Genomic DNA, 19,778 nt, shown 5'->3' on the forward strand with positions numbered 1-19,778 from the left:
AGTTTGTCTAAATGCTTATGTATTTATTCCAGTGAAGAAGAAAATAAAAGTGTACTAAGAACCCAGGAGACTGCATCGGAGGGAAGCAGATATAGTATTTCTTGAAATTCAAAAGTAAGTATAGCCATAATGAGTCATCAGGTAGATTCTGGTCAAGATGCTGTGGGCGTGTTTGATCCTACTTCAGATCAAATGCCAAATCTCTTGAAAATATCTTTCATTTCATGGTTCTAAATGTTTTGTGGGTTTGTTTTTATTTTATTTTTTTTAGCAGTAAGAATTTCAGGGGTGAAAATTCACTTGTAATCTGTAGAAAAGCAGCAAATTCTCAGAGAAGTGTAGGGTGGGGATTTGCTTGACTGGGTTTAGCGGCAGTTTCCCAGCCTGTGATTCACTGAGCTCACCAGGGAGCATAAGCAACAGCTGCCTGCCACTGTTCTTTTGTGGTTTTGTAAGGCAGCAATGGGAATCCATCATCCAGGTAACTCCACAGTCCAAAGGCAGCTACAGCTGATTTTTGCCAATGACAATACAGAGCTGAACAAAGTCACTCCCATGTCTCATAGGCATCCCTGGCACTTCCTAACAAGGGGTGCTGCCTTTCCATAGCTTTGAGCCCACTCCGGATGAGTTGAGAACAGGGCTGGACATCACTATTGTTTCTCCTTTCTAGCACCCAACGTTGGCTTTGCTGTCTCCTTTTGAATAGTAGGAGGTGAAATCCAGACGTTGGCCATTCTTGGCTGTGCTGTCTTACTCTGTTTTCTTTCTCATCTAGCAGATCTCCAACAGCCCATGTGTTCAACATGGGGCTCAGAGCCAATCTTCTGCTCCTGTTCCCAGTCATTGCAGGCTCTGTTGCTGGTGGGTTTGAGCAAGAAGCAAATCAATAAGCCTATGGAAGGAATGTAAAACTTTGATTTAAAGCTACATGAAGCTAAACTTAGGTGTCATTGATGGGCTTCATGGCACAAAAGCATTATCCACCCCGATTGTTTGAGCAAGGAATAACAAATCTTCATGTCCTGTTTAACTACTCTAATTGGATATGTTTCTTTGTGGAAAATGTGCTGTAAAATCTGTAGCCACTTGTTTCCTAGACTGTAGGAAATACTGGAATAACAGTGGTGATGAGGCAGATGTTTCTATTTCAGCCTGAATTAGTGACTGTGGCAGCACAAATGAGGGCTATTTAATTCTTCTAGAGCTGCTCGGTTTACCTTGACCAGTATTTGCCGATTTCATCCACGTTCTCTACAAACTTTACAGGGGAGGGGGTTGCTGTGCAGAAATAAATTCATTAGCTTGTCATGGTTTGATCCCAGCTGGCAACTAAATACCATGCAGCTGCTCCCTCCCTCCTCCCTGCCCAACCCCCAGGCAGGAGGAGAATGGGGGGGAAAATTTAAAACTCGTGGGTTGGGATAAGAACAGTTTAATAATTGAAACAAAAGGAAAGATAATAAAAATTGTAATCATAATAATTAAAATAATTTTAATTAAAAGTTGAGAGAGAGAGGAGCATAACCCAAGTGAAAGAAGTGATGCACAACATAATTGCTCAGCACCCACTGACTGATGCCCAGCCTGTCTCTGGGCAGGGATCCACCCCTCCTGGCCAGCTCCCCACAGTTAATACACTGGAAATTATGTTCTGTGGTATGGAATAGCCCTTTGGCCAGTTTGGATCAGCTGTCCTGGCCATGCTCCCTCCCAGCTTCTTGTGCACTTCCTCACTGGCAGAGCCTGGGAGACTGATTTAGAGTAAGCACTGCTTAGCAACAACTATAACATCAGTGTGTTATCAACAGTATTTTCACACTGAATCCAAAACACACAGCACTGTACCAGCTTCTACGAAAAGAATTAAGTCTTCCTGTTGAAACCAGGGCACAGCTCTACCAACAGCCTGGAAATGCCTGTCCTTTCTACCTGGGAAATGGAGTGAGCAAAAGTGCTTCTTCAGGGACTAGGAGAACTTTTAGAAATATGGACTCTCCTCTAGTAATGCAGACTTCACCTGTCTCTGGTCTTTGGTGAGGGCCAGTTAAAACACTTTCTGCATCTAGATCATGTTTGCTATTCAGGTAGCACTAATGTAGATTTACGGGCTTTCGTTTTACTGTCTCTTTTTTTTTTTTTTTTTTTTAAGAAATCAAGCATAACCTTGAATATGTCATGCAGAAAGTTGCTTGTAAGTGACTGTAATGGGTATTTACCTGTTTCACCAAACTGATAGTGCAGTTTTGCGCATATAACTGTCCATGTGTCTTACAGTCAATATCCCTTATATAAAAAAAAAAAACAAACACAAACAAACTTGGATTTTTTTCCAAAGTGTTAAGCTGTTCTTGCACTTTTCTGGTTTGGATATCTAACAAAATCTGTTACCTGTTGCACTACAGTAAATTCTTAATATCTTGTTAGATGCTTTTTGATACTTGTGTTTTGGTTTGTTGGGGTTTTATTTTACTGGAGTCAAAATGTTTTGAAGTTTGAGTTTGCCAGTTCTCATGTTGTTATGTTGAGCTATTTGGAAAGAATCTTAAGTTCTCATTAGAATGAGAAAATATTTAAATGTTTAAATGCTGCAGCTGTTATCTAGCCTTCAAACAGAAGTAGCTTTTGGAGAGAACTATTTTGAACATGCCTTGACAAGGATAAACCTGCTCATTTTATACAAGAGTTCACTGTATGCTTGAGGCATACAGTAAGGCAAAACCAAGTCTTTTGCATAGCCTAAAAGAAAAAATTCTAGCTATGTTGTGCTGAGCCAGAGTAGCTCCAGCACTTCAGTCTGGAGATTTTCTGTTTTCCCTGGAAAAGGCTTCATGAGCGATAGAAAAGAGACTTCCCACATCATATTCCAAGCTGTGGAGTAGGCACTTCCAGGAAAAGCCAGTGACTTCCTTGTACCCAGCCTGGTTTTCTGCGTAGACCTTTTGTTCCTGAGCCCTTGCACATGCCAGGACGCTGCTTCTGTCTCAAGGTAAGGCAGGAGGGGCACGGCATGGAAAAGGCAAATGGTTTTGCAGGTGCTGAATGTTCCTCCGGGGCTCCGTGTGCCACCCCTAGAGGGCTCCCGCCTTCCTTTGGCCAGAGGAGTGAACCAAAAAGCGGTGGGAAAGGGTGCGGGATTTTGGCCATGGCCACAGACTCCACAGAAGAGCCCTCTGCATATTGTGTCATTCCCTTAATATTTTCATCTCACGGGTGGACACTGGAAAGCTGAGTGGGAAACGTTTCTTTGCATAATATAATCCTTCCTCCCACACGTCTTTTAAGAAGTTGCAGTGTTTCTGGCACTAATTCTGTGATTTGCTTTTTACTGGTTAAAATCCAAGTAGCTGGTTCAGGCTGGGGCCCAGCTGCTCAATATCAGATCTCTGATAATGGACAGCAGCAGTAATTTGGGGAGAGTGCAAAAAGCCTTTTAAATGGGAGGCAAGAAATAAATCATTCATGTAAAGAGTGGGACTAAACAAGTATAGGTTAGAATAATATTCTTTTTTTGCATCTCTTAGTTGAGATTAAAAAAACTCTGAAGCCTTGTTTCTCTTTATATAAGACATAAAAGGTACTTCTCTGTGTGTTTTTCGGGCTACAAGAGATACTTTTCTTTCAGTTGACAGCCCAGTTCGTTTATGAAACCAAGTTCTGGTGGCAGTGTGGGGAAAGGACAAAAAAGTTAAACGATGGATAAGAAGACACTTCAGGCTTTCTGTATAATTAATTATAGTAATTTAAAATCTTGAGCAAAGTCTGTGTTTGGAGAAGTTTCGAAGTTATGATTAAGCCAAGCTGGTAACGATGGATCTAATTGTTGGGTTACAGATGGGTGGAGGTAATGCGAGTTGGGCCACTGACATGAGATATTTCACTCAATTGCTTTCTACTGATGCAGCTAATTCCACACAACTGTTCCAGCAGCTGGAATGACCGGCATGAGTTGGTGTGGATGAACGTCAAGAGTTTTCCTTGACAGACTTAACTGGCTGAAGGTCGTTGGTCTTTAAAGGTACCGTGTCCTTAGTGCTGGCTCTCAAAAGACTCCCTGGAGCTGTTCCAGCCCAGCTCCTGTTGAACCCCTGCTATGAAGAACTTGAGATGGGAGAATGAATCAGGACTGAAATGGCTCTGCCAATTCCTCTTTTCTATCATATCAGTCACCTGAAGCCTTATATCTTTCAGAAGAACTGAAATGTTGCTGTTGAAGCAAAGGTCAAATTCAACAGTGCCGGGAGGCTTTGGTGTTGCACTGGTGAGTCTGCTTTTAAAAACAGAGTAATTCTGCCCTTCTCTCTGTCCCACTCTCCAATGAATTTCCATCTCTTCAAAATGTTAGAAGTATCAAATCATACATGGACAGCCCTTCTTACTACAGATTAAACACTGGTTGCCTGTACAACTTTTAGTGTCCTGATGGATCAGGACACTAATGTGAAGATCAGACTCCCCAGACTTTCAGTATTAATGTTGCATTTAAAGTCTAAATACAGTGTGTTTAGAAATTACCAGCCGAACCACTGGAACAATGTTCCTGCTGCACAGTGCAGTGCTATTAACCAGGAAATTATAAGGAAAGCATTTCAAGTGCTCAGTTTTGTACTGATGCTAAATCTTTGAAAAATAGTTTAATCTTCCCCACACACACACCTCCCCAGTTATGTTTTTCCTCCTGGAAAAATTTACAAGGCTAGTTTTTGCCTTAATTGTAGCATTTCAATTTTTGCCTTGGTTTTGCTTGCTTTCTAAGGTAAAGAGATTATGGATCTGTGTTCTCAGTCTTAAGCTCCTTTGTAACTGGTGGCTTTTACTTTTTTATTTCTTTGGTAATGCTGGCAAAGGATTGGCATCTGCAGGGTTTTCTGTGTCTGTTTTCTACAGGGTAAAATAGAGGGGATCCAAGCAATGTGGTGGTTTTTAGTTTGAGGTAGTTTAAGGAAAAGTTAGTGAATAAACCCTAATACAAATACTAATGACAACTGTTGGTTTCTTCTCCCTACAAATAACCTAATAACTAATAACCTTTTGTAATGGGAAGACACGTTGCATGCCTCTGCCATTAGAAAATTGCCTTCTAATATTTTCTTGTTAATGAAATTTTAAAGTCAGTGAGCTATTCCCAATAGCAGTTGGCCAGGCCAGGATGTGCATTAGCAGGCTAATGGCAGGAGTCCTGCTGTGCTGAAGGCCATGGCTCATGGCAATCCTCTGCATCCCTTGGCTGCAAGGGAGTTGGCTGCATCCCTTGGAGCACTTAATACTGGCTCTGCTAAAGCACTTCTTGTGCTCCCCTTGCCTCCTTTGGGAGGCCACTCCATTGACTAATGGATCTCACTGTCAGGAAGTCTTTCCTGTTCTTCAGTCATAGTGATCTCAGTTCCAAAATTTATAACTGTAACTTCTTTGACAACTCTTTAATGAAAAATTAGGAAAAGAAAGGCAAGAAGTCATCACGCTTGTATAAAAAGAAAATAAAATTGAAACTAACCTGTTTTTCAGTCTTCATTGTAAAACTTGGGGTTTAGTTAAATGCTACCTGCATACATTTTTGGCTGATTGTGGCAGGATCTGGAAGTTGGCTAGCATAAATCCACTCATAAATAAAACTACTGCGACTTTGGGTCTGTCAGGGGCCGACGTTTGTGCCTGTGACATGTACAAAAGCTGGCAGCTCATGAAAGCCATGCTGAGCTGCTCAGGGCTCAAGGGAAGTTTGTGAGGTTACACAATGCACTAGTTGAGATGTCACAGGAAAGCCGAGGGCTGAGGGTGTGGAGGGAGGACCACCAGGGCTGCATTTTGCTAGAAAAAGGGTGTCAGCACAACAGCAGCCTGCAAAGCTCCTGGGCTGGAGCAGTGGGAGCTGCTTGCAGCCCTCGCCAGCTGTGGAGAGGGGCTGGTGTGCAGGAAGTACCCAGAGAGAGGTTTTCACAAGGACCTGTTGTTTGGTTGTTCAGATTGTTTCAGTGTTCTGGTTACTGAGAGGGATTTGGTCTTAGGGTTTTGCTTTCAGCTTTATTTATTTTTGCCTGTTCTCAATTCTCTTTGTGAATACCAATATTCTGAGTCACCCAGAACGATTTCTGCCTTCATTAAAGATTCCTTCCAGCTCCCCTTCAATTGCCCGTAGGCTGGTGCCTGCCCCTGCCTCCCCCTTTGCACTCTGCTGCGCATGTTTAGCTTTCAGTATTCCATCACTCCTCGGCTCCTGCGGCTCTGGCACTTGAGTACCTTCAACTATATTGTACCTTTGGTTCTTTGCACAACTTTATTTCTTCACCTGACCTTCTGCGCTGTCCTGCTCTGTCTGCTACTTCAGAAACATGTTTCCAAGCATCTGAGATACAGTGTGAGGCCACAGTTTATCCCAGTGCTGCAGCAGCTCTGCTTAGAGCTGATCAAGTGAAATGGATAGACAGAGAAATGGGACTTCCAGACCCATTTGGCTATTTCTGTTACACTGTGTGTGTCATCCTGGGTAAATCCATTTACCTCTTTGTTTCTTTGGTGTTGAAATTGTCTGTGGTATCTATACCAAACAGGGCTACATTTCTAGAAAAGCAAAATTAAAAGATGCAATATAAAAAAGAAGTAATTGTATAGTCCTTTAAGGGGTGTTCCTATGTTAATTGCTGAGCTCTGTCACACTCTAAAGCTCATGTGTGAGAAATTCTACAAATCAATAAAGAAAATAACCTGGGAAGGAGATTGGGTCTCTTATTACAGCTCAATGTCAATACTGTAGATGTCTTAATGCTCGTTAATGACTGTCCTTAGTGGTATTCAAACAGTGTACATTTCCTTTAGCTTTTTTCAAAGTCCAGATGAGCTGCTCAGAGCTCTCTTAATGATGCAAATTATTTAATGCTCATTTGTATGCAGAATGCTCCTTCTTTGAAAGTACTTCACAGAATTGGAGCCAAATTCAGCCCTGCAGCTCCACTGAAGTCAGTACTTGTCTATGCGTCTGTTGGTCCTTCTCTTTTTAGTTTTGCTTGAAGAATTAACTTCTTGTTATGCTGATTACGGGTTTTTTTTAGAGGTAATATCTGCAAAGGCTTTTTCGTCCTTGCCTCCCAAAAAAGCAACTCTAAGTACAGAAACAGTTCTGCTGATTCTCACATCTCCCTCTTAACCCCTGCAAAAGGAGGACAGGCTAAGCAGAATACAATTTTTTGTGTTCTTTTCTTTCCTCTACTTTGCACCTCCTAAGAACAGTTTCAGTGATATCTGACACTTCTCCTGATGATCATCCTGCAGAATCTCTGCCATCTGATGTATGCAAAATACTCTCTGTGACCCATTTCTGGTTTAACACCACATGAACTGATGGAGGCCCGAATCTTAGGTTAATTGGGCTCCATATAACAATATCAGGATGGGAGCCTACCTGATACTTTTAATTAAATGTAGCTGCTGAAAGGTGGAAGAGACATTCTTGGTTCAGGCATATACTCATTTTTTAGTGTTATGACTTCATAACTGCAGTATTCTTGTAATGTAATTTTAAACTCATCCCGACTATGTTTTTAATACACACATTGAAAGAAAATAAAAAATCTTCTGCAATAATATCATTCACTCCCTCTAAGTAATGAGCAGAGGCGTGACTTTCAGCTTTACAGCACAGACCCACAACCATCTATTGCCTGCATGGAGAAAGTGGGAGTAATGGAAAGGCATCTTTTCTAGATGTGCATGTCACTAGAATGGGCAGAGACGTTTCTTGTCAGGTGTTAAGAGATATGCTGGCAGCAGAGGGATAAGTGTTGAGAGGTGGGAATAATAGGTTCATTTCCAAGCTCCACAGTGGATAAATCTAGATGCCCTGCTGCCATATTTTATATAATATTGTTACAGTGTATGACTGCTTCCCCTCTCCCTTTCCTGCAGCACTGTCTTCCAGCTCCTGCCTGTGTTCATTTGGAGGTTTTCTGTAGCTCACTCCTTCCCCTGCTCCCCTCAGCTCCTCCCTTCCCGGTGCTTGCCCATCCCTTCAGGCCTGCATCTCTCTTCCCTCTCCCCTGGTGGGGATGGATGTAATCCCCTGAGGAATGTGGCCCACAGGCCTCTGCAGGACTGGGGCGTGACTCTGGAGAGCCTCTGATGGTGAATACAAAGCAGGAAGAAGGAATCTCTGTCACCTTGCAGCACAGGGAGGGAAGAGCTGGATGTCTGTGGGGTGGTCAGTGTGCCTGGCTGTCAAGCCAGCTTGTCAGACGAAAAATAGACGATAGACTTTTCAGCTGCATGTGCCGTTTCCTTATTCATTGTGGCTGGGTGGTGTATTCTCTGCCTGTGGTTTGAATAAATGTCTTGGATAGCTACCTTCTGCTTCAGTCCCCTTGGGATAGCTCTTTCCAACTCAGCTGCATCAGTGTGCTGAAGATGTTAATTCCAAGCATGTGGACCAGAGGGAAGAAGAGAGAGAACTTCATGCAAAGCATGCATCTAAGAAAGCTTTAACTTCAGTCATATCTGTAAAAGCTGCTGTATGTAAAACAAGCTTCACCTGAAGTGCAAGTTGCACAAAGCTCTCTCACTTAATCACATTAACTTTTCTTGTCTTTCCTCTTTGTGTTTATATGTCCACAGAACAGTCAGAAGTGTTTGCAAAGAGAATCCCAAGCTACTGCTAGGATCCAAACTTGGGATGGTTTTTAATAAGGCTTTGCATTTGAGATGTTGCTGTGTTTTAGAGAGTATCCTGGAAAAGTCAACAGAGATGTAATGGAAAAAAAGAAATATAAAGATCACAATTCTGTCTGGGGAAACTGAGTTTTGTCTTATGTAGTAAGCACCCATCTTAACCCTGCTAGAGCAGAACAAACCCCCTTCTCCAGCAGAAACCAGAGTTTGTTGTTAATTAACGTCTTGCTGGAAACTAAGTCTTTGCCATCTGTTCCACCACCTCACTACGAATGCCGCTCTCGTGTTGATTATGTAAGTCAAAATGAAAATATATTTTGATAGAGTGCTGCACGGCACTGTGCTGATTCTTCTCCTGTTCCTATTTACCATTCCCTGCCCCCATCCCACAAGGAAAGGAAAAGGTGACAATTGTTTGACTTCTTGGCAGCTTTATCCTGGAGCTGCCATTATGGCTGCCAAGCCCTGTGTGTTGTGGGAGCAGCCACCTCATCCCTGCTGCATTTGAGCTGGGAGACCTTTGCAAACCCTGGTTATTAGACTCATGAAAAATCCGCATCAGGAAGATGCCCCTTAAACTGAAGCTGCTCTAAATTCTTGTGAGGGGTTAACTTGAAATCCAGAAGAAGAAAATTGAAAAGAAAGAGGCTAGGTTACTCCATAAGTGATAGCATGACCTCTGAGAGCAGCCGGCTGCTCCTGTTACAAGCGTGGCCTCTGTCTGTCTAAGGGTGGAGGAAGAGAGAAAGAGGAGGGGTAGTTTTCCTGTAAGTGGGTTAGAGCAATTACTGAGGTCTCTTACAGCAAATGAAGTTGTCAGTGTGAGTCACATTCCCTTTTTTCTCTCACTGCCAAGTTTTAGGCAGTAACCAGACAGAAGGAAGAAAAGAAAAAAAAAGGACAAAGCAACAACAGGGAAAAGTTGAACTGAAACAACCCTTCATTCGGGGTACTGTTTTCGTGCTGATTGTACGTAGAGATAAAGGATCTATAAATATCCCGTCTGCTGAAATTCCTTATCACAACATCGCCTGTCAGCTGAACAAATAGGTTAGGTTCTCCAAATAATACATAATTACATATGTAAATATAAAATTACTGATTAAATCCCTGCGCCACATGCAATGGAGCTTCATCCCCGGGGGAGGACATTAACCTCTTGTGGTGTTCTGAGAGGTGCCACAGCCCCAGCACAGCAAGTGGCACATGCAGCTGGTACTGGTGAAGTGGCAGAAGCTCAGAGACAGGGCTTGAATAAGCAAGGAGATATTTATCTGCCCGACTAGATGAGATGAAAGCATCTTCTGACACTTTTTAAAAGTATTGGAGCATTTAGTTCTGTTTAGCAAACGGCTGGAAGCTTTTCTACTCTGCTTCAGAGCTTTTAATGAAGCATTGTGATTCCCATTGTGGTCAATTGTTTGACACTTTTATTATTACTGGTATGCAGAGCGTTTTTTAATATTTGATGGCTGGAGAAAGAAGTATTTTGTGCATTCAAAGTTCTAGCACAAAGCTGCTGTTTTCCATTCTGCCTTTGTCTTTTATTCTGGCTGATGCAAATAAACGAAAGACAGAACTGATTAAATTACATTTGTTTACTTCTTCCTTGATGATAATAAGACACAGCCTGCCTCCTCTAAAAGACAGAAATAGAGGATGTGACTGTTTCTACAGTATTTCTAAAAGACTTTTTTTTCCCTTACGATATAAAGGCATTTATTTGTTTCTATTGTCTCGATTTACCAGATAATGTGCACTTCCTAATGTGTGTGGAACAAGAATAGAGCAATGAATGACAGTTAGCAATGGATTCTGTTTGGAAAGCTTCTATCTTGTTATTTTTATTAATTCAACAGTATAAATGATCAGACCACATCACAAAACAAACACAGCAAGATACTTCTGTCCTCCACAGCAGGATGGCTTCTGATCATTGCACAAAGCAGAGTCCTCCATTGCAGGGCTGGGTTTGTACACCCACAGTCCTTCCTGGGTCCTGCCTTCAGGGCCCTGGTGCTACTGGAGTGCTGAGGGGCAGAAATAGGATCCTCTGGATTGTTTTGGTGAGTAATGCGCATGTCTTGATGATTGTGTAATAGTTTGGGTTTTTTGAACACTTGTCCTGAGAAAGAAGGCCTGCATTTGTCTGTCTGGCTTGTGCAGTGTGTTTGCAAGGAAAAAGACCCTGGATCGAGAGGACATTTCTAGAGGACAGCAGATGCTTGTGAGATGGTAGGACGAAGCCACCAGGAGCAGAGAGAATTACAGCAGAAAGACTGTGGGAAGGGTCAATGGTAGAAACAGGAGAGGCAGAGGACGAGCAGAAAGAAGGTGGTGAGGAAGTCACTATAAAACTACCCTCATGAATGCTTTTTCCTGCATTTTTCAAGAACAGAGAAAAGTGCAGCAAAGGATGGCAAAGGCAAGAGAAGTGTCTGAAGGCTTCTCAGCAGTGCAGTCAAACCTCCATGTTTTACAGCTGAAACTCGTCTTATGGACTGCTATCACCTGGCAGCTGAGCCAAATCCAAAAGACTGCTGGTATCAAAATGATGCTTCTGCTTCCAGCCCTGCTGCTTTCATTGTACAGGTCTGGTGCTTGTCTGCCTCTTTAATGAGCTCATGCAGCTCAGTAAACTGCAAGAAAATAAATTCAGTAAAAAATATACCAGCCCAGGAAATGAGAAGAATTGGACGCTGTGAGAATGGAGACTGGAACTGCAATGAGTGAGAGAAGTATGAACATCAGATTTTTTGCTGAAGATTTGGTGTGTTTGGGGGGATGCCTCACTGCTATTTGATGCCTAACCTCCCACTTCACCTCCTAGGTGGGGCTTCCCTCCAAAGGGCACAGGATGAACACGGCCTGACCCAGGGAGGGTGACTGGATGGGTGAAGGAAGGTCACCCAGCAGCACCAACCCACACAGCAGAGAAAGGACTGAATGGAACTGCAGGAGACCAGGAAGATGTTGGCATGGGTAAGAGCCCTGGAAGACGAACCAAGGAGGAAAGAGGACATGTGCAGAGTCACCACAGAAGGTTGCTGCAACAAGCACTGGAAAAATTCTTGAATACAAGATGATGGTCTCATCCTAGCTCTTAAAGGATTTATTCTTATGTATCCATGTGGCTGTCCCTGAAGGTGGGATCTTGCTTATGTCCCTTATTTAGACACACATTTCTCTAAATTGGGATTTGATAAAAGGACAGCTGCTGCATTTTATTATCTGTGATAAGCAGCAGTAAAAGCTGTTCAGAGTTCATGATGGAAATGTATCCATATGTTGGCATTTATCCAACTGCACTTCACAAAGGTGAGTGGGACAGGAGAGTGGTGCACAGCCCCCTTTTAATCCATTTTTTCTAGACAGGGGTACTTTGCCTCTCTGCAGGAAAGGCCAGCACAGCTCCTGTGCTAATAAACACTCATTTCTCACTGCAGCATATGCGCTTCCCAGACTCATAAATCCAAGCAACTTGTAGTTGAATAACAATTAAATATCCACGTGAATTTCCATACCACGGTCTGGTGCACAAGGCATAGGCTAAGTGGCTGCACATCTGTTGTCTGCTCCCCCACACGTACTGTTGGCAGAGAATAATCACTTAATCTTACCCTGCTGCCGTTAATGGTACATGTAAAATTGGATGCAGAGCATCATCCTGCAGATATTTTGCCATATCCTTCAAAAAGAACGGTGTTCTTTTTCTTTTTTTTTAAAGCAGTAGGATTTCCAGGCCAGGGATTCAGTTTGGCTGTTAACATAAGTGGGAAATGAGACATCGTACTGAAAAGTTAATTGAGATGCAGGATGCTGTTGGATCTCAGAACAATTTTGTGTCACTTTTACAAAACCCAGAGACTCAGTAATGCAGTTAAGATAAATGTAGTGCCTGATTACAATAGATGTGTTGCACTTACAAAAGGCATCTCTTATCATGAGGCTCTTCATATCTGCAACAATAACCACCATATGTCAGGTAAGACAAAGATAATGTGAGCCAGATAATTTTCCGATTTTTAAAACTTTAAAAATCCAAAAAGCTACAAATGTCTTAATTATTAATTCAGTTTTGCTAGATGTGGTGCTGGTAGCTGGAGGGAACTTTTTTCTGAGGTTCAATCTTTCCCCTGGTCTAACTGGTAACAGTCTGTGTGGCAGAGTTTTAAATGTTATAGCGATTTAAAGGAGTAAGAATTGTACGCAGTCACTCCCCATCTTGAATTTCCGTGCAGCAGGATTTTATCACATGAAACTGCAGTTCAGATGTTCCCATCTTGAACAGATAGGCCTTGTAGTTTGCTCTGAACTTGACAAGCCTTCCTCAGTGGTGAGGCTGTAAGAGGCACAAGCCTGTCTTGTGCCTCACTGTACAGTATTGTTGTTGTACAGGTACCTATCAAAATGTTTATTCCCTGTAGAATTGACAGAAACCTTGAATTCCCTCCCCAACACCCCCCCCCTCCCGTCAGCTGCAGACCAAGTCCCAGCCATGATCACAAAGAACATCCTGAATCAGTCACAATAATTTGCATTTCCTTGCCAAAGATTTTATCTGCTGGGTGTGCAAATTGCAACATCAAGGTTGCTGGTGTTGAAAAATCTGCAGCCTTCTGCTCCCCAGCTCTACCTTTTCCAGCAAGGTTAATTTATCCAGAAAAATTAATTGAAGCAACAAAGCTGTCAAATGAGAAAGGCTACACAGGGAGACAGCACCACTGTGAACATCTGCACGATCTGTGTGTTTGATTGGGTACCTCAGCACTGGCAGATTATTGTTGTTAGAAGCAAATCTTACTCTTGTCATTTTCATACAAGACTCTGTGCTGCAATTCTGCAGATGTTCGTTCTCTGTGTCCCCACACTGTTTAAAAAAATGACAAATGATGATAGTAAAAATTACATTTGCTCATTCAAACATCTTGCTGTTTACATATAAGAAGAATTATGTGCTGGGGTGCAATGACCTAATGAGAGATGCAACATGGCCTTCAGGAGGAGGTGGATAAAGCCCTCAGAATCTGCTTCTCTCACACAGATAGTCCTCTGATATATATAATGAAAACCTTCTTTTGTTTATAATGACAGATGCCACGGAGGTTGTATATTTGGAAATTATTTTTTCTCTAGGAGTGTTTATTAACAGATGTTTGAAAGTTTTATGATGTGGTGAAAACTGTATCTCTCGTGATAAACAGGAAGTGCTCAGAGATATTGCATTACCCTGTAATGCAACACAGATTCCAACAGCTTGGCTCTTTTTTTCAAAATATGTTGACACCACTTCCTTCAGGAAATCACTCTTCTCTGTACTGCTTTTATCTGCTATAGATATGCAAAATTGCAAAAGAAAATTTTGTTTTAAAGAATGATGATTCATCAATTTTGGACTGTAGAAATGGATGTCTGTAATATTTAAAATATCTATTAAAAATAAGCAGCACAGACTCTATGGGCTGTCAGGTCAGTGGATTGAACCAAGTGCAAGGAAAATAGACTGATACCTCCCACAGCACAGGTGCACCTTAGAAAGCAAAGATGCAGATTTCCCTGCAGGTACCCTGAAGTGTGTCCCAGCCATAAATCTGGAGATGCCTCTTATGCAGTTCCATGTCAGCAAGGCCAGGACCTGCCCAGCAGAGGAGAAGAAGGAATCCTGTTTCCATGTGATCTGCCAGGAAAACTCAGTTTATTTTGCATATGGAACCTTATATTCAGAATCGCTGTGCTACAGCCTCCAACCTGCTCCTAAAGGCTGCCACCCAGTTGTTGGGATGTTTTATCAATGCTGGCTGAATTTTAAACCCTGGTGACTTTTAGGTGAAAATGTCAGAATGCCATTACTGTACTGTCCCTTATCACTTGTTTCTGTTCAGTCACTGCCCATTGTTTATACTAAATCTAATAAGAGCAGACAGGTAGGACATACCTGTGCCATCACAGTCATTAGTCAACATTACAGTGTACTTGTGATGGATATCACCCCAGCAGACAATGATGTCAGGGAAAGCAAGTCCTGGTGAGCTCTTTTTGGAAGGCCTGGCATCATTCTCCAAACCAGTTCTCCATAAAGGGACTTGTGTGTCTGCCAAGGGCTTCACATACACAAAGCTGGATGCAGTGGGGTCTGGATGTCACCCCTCCGGCTGTGACCCTTCTACTCCCATTGCTCAGTCCCACTACCTGTTGATTTTAATTTACATTCTTCCCTCCTCGTTGTCTTTTACTCTTTCTTGAATCACCATTTCTCCCCTGTCCTAACATCAGCCAACCTCTTCATCACAAATGCTCCCTAAATTTTTTAGCTATGAACAAGAAGTATTAAAAATGGAGCTACTGCAATATCTGGACAATGTAAAGCCCTAATAATCCTGTTTCTACATGCTTTGACTTCTGCCTCTGCTGGAGGCATCACTTGTCCTGCCTTACAGCTGAACAGAGAACAAGTGGGAGAACAGGCTGCATGTTTTAGTATTTGTCAATTATTATACTTCTGTGGCTTTGTAATAATTTTATCTCTTTTTTAAATTATTTTTTATTTTCCTAGCAATCAATTATACTAGAAATACGGAGATCAAGAGACTGATATAATACACTAGCTAAATCTTTTTGTAAGAACTTAATAGTCTTTCAGTGCATAAAGCTTCAGCACAAGAAAACAAAGGTCATGTACCAGGACCTCAGTGACGGCTCACAAGTCACTGCAACATTCTGTATAAATACTGACTACATGTATGTTTTGTTTTGTCAGTCCTGTAAAATAACTCTTTATCTGGTGATTCAGTTCTCTTATCGTTCCCAGCTTGTTTACTGAATTTTAAGTCTTGGGCAAGATGAAGCAAGCTCATGAGGAGTAGCTGGTTTTCAAAAGATACAAGCTCCAGATAAGCAAGGACAAGTAAAGCACACACAACAACATTGAAATCACCCAGAGTTTTGTTGCAGCTGACTGAGACAGAGTGTGCTTTGAGGCTGGGAAATTTCCATTACTGAACTGCAGGACAGTGCCTGGATGCTGCTGCTACTGCAGATGAAAAATAAAAGCAACTTAATTTTACACAGACAGCAACAAAATGTCAGTATGTTAATTAAAATTGTTAGAATTATATAATAAGCTTTTAAGGTTGCTGTAAAATGGATCCCTTATATATATATATAATATATAATATTTATATATTATATTTAAAGTATAATTGTAAACTATGTGTTCAGAACTAAGAAACGTAAAAATGACTTAAAATTGCAACTATGTTTTCAAATTATATTTGTGAAGAGCAAACGTACCCAGAACATGATAGATAATACAAGACATTTCCTACGACAGTGACAGGTTCTGACAGTGACAGGATGATGCCCAGTGCAGGATCAAGGCTGTTACTGACAGTATCATTCTGCAATTAATAATCTTTTGTGCTCCCCTTGGCATGCACAGAACAAGCACAGCAATCTGTTTACAAGTTTTAACTCCGTGGTGTCTGAGCCACCATAAGCTCCCTGCAAACTCCATCAGAATGTCGAATGGAGAAGAAAGGAAATACTGAGGGGAAAACTAAATTTGTTCTGGCATCAGGTGCACAGCAGTTTGGGTGAGAGACTGTTTTTAACTTCCCAACAGTGTGAGATTACAGCGAGACCCTCCTTTTCATTGAGGTCACTTTATGCTGTCAGAGCAGTAGCTGACATTCAAATGAAGATCTCCAGGGATTTCAGCTCTGTGTCACCCATTCGATCCAGCCCAGGTCGGTACTAACTAGAAGTCATTAGCATCTGATGCTTTTAGAATAGTTCCCTGTGGATCAGAGCTCATATCTAAGCAATTTCAGGAACCATCACCATGGTTCCTGAGTGCCTTAGAAGTTAAAATATATCTTTATAAAACATCTTAACGTGTCTTATTTCTCTCTCGTCACCCCCGCACAAAGGCTTGAGGTCTTTTTAAATAATGCTGGGAAAATTGTATATACTTAATGCCTGTGTTTTGTTGGGATGATGGGAGGTTCAGGGTCACACTGATTTATTCCAAAAGCAAGAGCCATACTCCTACAGCAGCTACCAAGAAAGCCATGGCTTCGATGTCCCAGACAAATAATAAAACTAATAGACTGATGATGATCTGGGGACATGTGGCTTCAGTTTCGAATTAGCACAGAAACCTGAAATCCCTCCCACCCCCACTGAAGAGTGGCACAATAGGGCAGCTCCGTGGTGTTTGTCCTTGGCCCCAGCCCAACAGTGCTGATCCCAGGGCTCACAGGGCCTTCATGGGATGATGTTCACTTTTCAAGAGACCTATTTACAGAACACAAATTAACAGTTAAAGTAGATACATGTGTTACAGGAAATTTCTAGACCCTCATTGTAGGATGAACTCATCCGTGTGATTCCTGAACGTCATATGAAGATGGAGACAGTCCAAACCATGGCATATTTGCACAGACTGATTCTATGGCTTAGCTGTTTCCTAATATACCTGTTAAACTGCAGAGACTGTGTTTCTGCTTCGACAAACTCTTCTCAGAGGTGCTTTGATTTCTGTTTGAAATAACGAGGGTTTTTTCCTCCTCATTATCTGCCATCATTTTTCAGTAAGTATCATCTCTTCTCCCCCAACGCAGCCCTTTACTTTAAGCATGGAACTAATAATTTTCTTAAAACGCATTTATGTTCTTCCCAGAATCGAGGCTTTAGTGTCGCCTTGTTAAGGCAAAAGACCCAACATTAAGTGCAGGTACTGGCAGTGTGTTTCAGTATGTGTAAAAGCAATTGATACTCCTCCTGTCTGCTCTCAGCAACGGCAGAGCTTCGCTGAAATACGTGCACTGAGTTCTGTCATGGGAGGGGTTTTTGGGTAAGCATTCCATAGCTTCTGACCACTTATTTGGGTTTAATTGGATTAGACACATATTTGAACACGGCACTCAAAGGAGCTGACAGTCTTTCCACAATTTCCTGGCCTGCCTGGTTGGTTTCCTTTTTGATCAGGCACATCCCAGTGAAAGTAAAAAATTATCTAGATACGTGCCAGTTTTTAATTAAATTTGCTGTGACAGGCTGTGTTTAAGCTAGATTCTCTACAATAATTTGTTTTGCATTTGCTGATGACAGATTTATTTATGTATGTAATCAGAACTGTAAGCACAATTTCACTTTTAGAGTTAAGACAACCTTTTAAATAATATTTTACTTGGTTTCAGGAAAATTAAACACTCGCATTTACTGCTCTCTACAATATCTGAGTGAAAAAACACTTTTTCTAAAGTGAAGGCGAACACATCATGGAAAGAAAAACATAAACAAGTAAAAATAAATACATCAGAAGCATTATCCCACTCAAATACACAAAACCATGAGCTGTAGAATTGAATGTCTGTTAAATACAGAGAGAAGTTTATTAGGTTATGTTGCTCTTGCCTGAGAGCTTTCTTTCCATCAGCCAAGGCTGGGTGGCACCTGGAGCCCCAAGGGAGAGGCCTCAGGGACACCTGGATGTGCATCCAAAAACAGTGGCTTCCCTCATGAGTCCTGGTCAGAAGCCAGCCTGGTGTTTTGGGGAGGTGAGCAAGTGGCAACGAGGGGATTGTACAGTTGTGGAAAAACACAATTGTTCAGCTGATGGCAAAGGAAGCTGGATTGGAGCAAGTAGGGACAGGAGAAGGTGGGATGCCAGAAATGACCCTATGGGAACTGGGAGAAGTAGGACATAGGCAGAGACATCGGCAGGGACACTTGCAAGGCAAAGACAGACTTGAAGCAGCACAGTAGCCAGAAGAGATGTCAGTAGTGAAAAACATCAATAGGAAGAGATGCAGATCTGAGAGAAATGTTAAGGAATAGGGCAAAGGATTACCAGGGAGAACCTGGGAGCAACTGGATAGTCGTGGAACACCTTCTGGCTGAGCACTGTTACACCGGAATTAATAATTTAAAAACTAATAACTAGTTAAAAGAAAAAAGCCTGGTGGTCTCGGGGTGACGGGCTGATCACAGTGTGCTCTGCTGACAGACTGGGAAGGGTGTGAATGTGGAGACATGGGCACTGCCAGGTGTGTGAGATGTACCTGACCACAGATCCTGCACACCTCCAACAGCCAAGGCAGGGCTGCAGTAGGGGCTCAGATCTGGGTTTAGTGCTTTTTGACAGGATCATTAGAGAATTGCAGGGAAGAAAAAAAGAAAAAAGGAGTGGAGTTAAGGTCCTTGTGTGTAACTTTTGCAAAGAAGAAAAAGCTATTTTAGGAAAACTGAGCCTTTAAGGGAAACAGAAAAGATATGTCACTGTGGCGAGGAGTGACCCAAGGCTTCAGACAAACCATCGACTGTGCTTTCACCTCCCCTGCAGAGTTTATTTACATTTGTACTGGAAGTAGCCAACAGGAAAACGAAATTCCATGTAAAAACAACGTGTAAAAAGAGGTTACGAGCTCAGGGAATGTCAGAACTAAACTCGCCCTTATCACGGTCACTCGGCTTTCGCGTGCGCTGGGGGACAACAGTGGGTGCGACCGCGCCTCGAACCCCGCGAGCCCCGTCCTTCCCTCAGCCGGGGCACGGGAGAGAACCGGGACGGGGCGTGGGATGAGAGGTGCGATCGGGCAGTGGGATGAGGAGGGGGCGGTGGGATGGAGGGGTGGGGTGAGGCAGTGCAGTGAATGGGCAGTACGATGGGATGGGGGGTGGAACGGGATGGGCAGCGCGGTGGGATTGGGGGTGGGACGGGCAGTGGGACGGGGTGGGCAGTGCGGTGGGATGGACAGTGCGGTGGGATGGGCAGTGCGGTGGGATGGGCAGTGCGGTGGGATGGACAGTGCGGTGGGATGGGCAGTGCGGTGGGATGGGCAATGGGATGACGCTCCCCTCCCGCCTCCATTTCCCGCCGTCACCTGACACCTCTAATGGCGCCGGGCGGTCGCGCGCCCCCTCACGTGACCCGCCGCGCGTCCCACGTGACCAGCGGCCGCCGCGCCCCCTCCCCAGCGGCTGCGGTACCGCAGTCCCGGCCCCGCCCCCGCTGCGCGCGGCCACGCCCCCCGCCGCGCGCGCGGCCCCGCCCCGCGCCGCTCCCTGCGCGCGCCCCCGCCCTCCCCTCACCGCCCCCCTGGCCCGGGCGGTGCGCGCGC

General features: G+C 43.1%; 1 long non-coding RNA gene across 1 annotated transcript; it reads left to right on the plus strand.

Moving 5' to 3' along the window:
- Nucleotides 1-7,478: 7,478 nt before the first annotated feature.
- On the plus strand, nucleotides 7,479-15,795 carry LOC108497715. Its single transcript, XR_001874939.1, has 3 exons — nucleotides 7,479-10,721; nucleotides 11,049-11,393; nucleotides 11,486-15,795. It is a non-coding gene; the product is annotated as an uncharacterized LOC108497715 (long non-coding RNA).
- The last annotated feature ends 3,983 nt before the right edge of the window (nucleotides 15,796-19,778 follow it).

Source organism: Lepidothrix coronata, unplaced genomic scaffold, assembly GCF_001604755.1.
Source record: "Lepidothrix coronata isolate B3197 unplaced genomic scaffold, Lepidothrix_coronata-1.0 Scaffold51, whole genome shotgun sequence".
NCBI lineage: Eukaryota > Metazoa > Chordata > Aves > Passeriformes > Pipridae > Lepidothrix > Lepidothrix coronata.